This window comes from Triticum aestivum, unplaced genomic scaffold (assembly GCF_018294505.1).
Source record: "Triticum aestivum cultivar Chinese Spring unplaced genomic scaffold, IWGSC CS RefSeq v2.1 scaffold46167, whole genome shotgun sequence".
NCBI lineage: Eukaryota > Viridiplantae > Streptophyta > Magnoliopsida > Poales > Poaceae > Triticum > Triticum aestivum.
The window spans coordinates 88,637-91,099 of NW_025226128.1; positions in this window are offsets into that span (position 1 = coordinate 88,637).

Genomic DNA, 2,463 nt, shown 5'->3' on the forward strand with positions numbered 1-2,463 from the left:
AATGATTGTGTGCCTCATCTGATGTATACGCACGGTAGCCTTCATGTTTGAACATACAACCAGGTCTTCCTACGAATCTGAACTGTTCCATACCGGGTTTTTAAAAGAAGTGGAGACATGACAATCAAAGAATGGAAAAAATGTATGGACAGTCGTAAGGAGCTTCTTGGAAGCAAAAAGCAGCGAAGGGCAAGAATAGGAGACAGGATGATCGCCATTCTTCATAATGGAGAGTCAGGGTCTATATTGTTTTATGCTATTTTACCTTAAGGGTGTTTAGGTCATGTCCTACCTGATACTGATGATCATGTGCTAAGAACAATTATGTAGAGTTGGGTTCGATGACTATGAGGATGATGATCGTATGACTTATTATTAATAATGAGTAGAAGTTGTATGATGATGCATGACTAGTAGGACTTGTTATTATATATGATGATGTATGATGCGAGCATGCATGAGTTATTATATCAGTGGGTGAAATGAACATATATAGCAGCAGCATTGGTAAACCAAGGATGAAGATATAAAAGAGGTCACTTCTCTCTATTAGCTAGCTAATAACAACCTAAAAATAACCCCCAAAACCCCTAAAGCAGCCACTTTTCTAAAAAAACATGGACTTTTGGTCCGGTTGGTGCCACCAACCGGGACCAAAGGCCCCCTGACTGGGCTCGGCGCACAGGCCACATGGAGGCACATTGGTCCCGGTTCGTGTTTGAACCGGGACTAATGGGTGGAGGTACCGGGACTAAAGACCCTCACGAATCGGGACTATTAGGTGTTTTTCTACTAGTGTTGGCCAGCCTCGTAATAAACTAAACATGCACATAAAAACTTTAGCCAACTCTCTACAAAAAAAAAAAATCAGCAAGAGGCACACATCGTGCCTCTATTTTATTTTATATATTGTCACAACTCTCACTATCTGGTTATAGGGTGCATGTGTGTAAAAATACATAATAACTAGGTTTGCTACATGACTCAATCCTAGATATGGACTCACCAAAGACTCACAGTCGCTGGTTACCGCGTCACTACATGATTGAGCTCGATCTCCTCGCTGAGGCATGCAAATAGCCACCCGTCATCTTGTCTTCACGCATGGTCTTCGCCCACGATGACACGCTGCACGGGACAATCCTTCAACAATGCCACGCTTCAACTACAACGGATACTCTATAAAACCAAATGTTGGGTTTAGCTTAAGGACCGATGCCATGAAGAAAGATGAACACACGCCCATGGAAACATGAGCAAAAAACACGTCTCTTCCCTTTATGCTTCTCTTTAGAGGTAATATATCACTAGTAGTGCTCAAACTTGTCACCAATATTCACCTTAGTGCTTAGTTTGAAAAATACGCTAAGAAAAATACGCCGAACTGGTTCTAGAACTTGGCACGAGCGTGCAAATACGATGGTCATCCAATCCGCAGACATGGCACCATATTTTGATTAGCATTAATGTACGTATCAAATGACGAGTGGGCCCCACATGTCAGAATAAAGAGAAATTAAACGATAAAAACAGGAATCAAACTTACGAAGTCAATATATGTAACGTCGATCCGTACCAATGCACCACTCATCCTTTGTTGTCAACTGAAGATGATTATGACGGTTTATATTATAAACAACACGCTCATGTGGTTTAAATAGGTTGCTGTTTGTGCGAGCCATGTTGCACTTGTTAGATTCTTTTAGTATTTGTAAAAAGTAAGTAAAATATAATGATAGTAATAAAAATAACGTTCAAATATTTGTGTGTTATAAATATTATACATACAAAAAATAACTTATTTAGCAACATATTCAAGTACTTTTAAAAAGTATTGATGTCTTATTTTAGAAAAAAATATAAATAAAATAGTATTTCTGATTATAAAAATGTTTTTAGAATTATAGTAATACAAATATTTTCTAGATTACCATTAATAATTATTATTTTAAGTGCACATATTTATATGCACACAAATATTTGAATAATTATATGCACATGTTTATAACTCGGGTGTCGCTTCCCTCTTGAGGGTTTTGTTGTGGTCCCTTAACAGTGCCAGGGCTCCGGGGTGAATACCCTAGTCCGTCTTCTTGGGCTCGACGATGATGGCGCTTGACATCATCACCCTCTTGAGGGCGTCTTCGTGGAGCCCCGGTCCCTTTCGGTTGTAGGTAGCCAGTCACTTCGGGCATGCCTTGTTCTTCTCTTGTAGCATTCTTGACTTTGGCGTGGATGGTCTCGATGTACTCCTATCTTATACACTTGTCCCCATGGTATCTCTTCTCGGTCCTTGCTAGTTTCTGGCAGGAGTAGCGCTCCACGGCCCGGATTGAGGGAGCAGTCTCAATTGTGAGTTGGCCCCTTACGGAGGTGGTTTGCGTGCGTTCGGTACTATGGAGCCCGGTGTTTTCTCAAGGCGGCGTGGTTCTAGTCCTGTTCAGTAGTCTTGGGTGTCTCTTC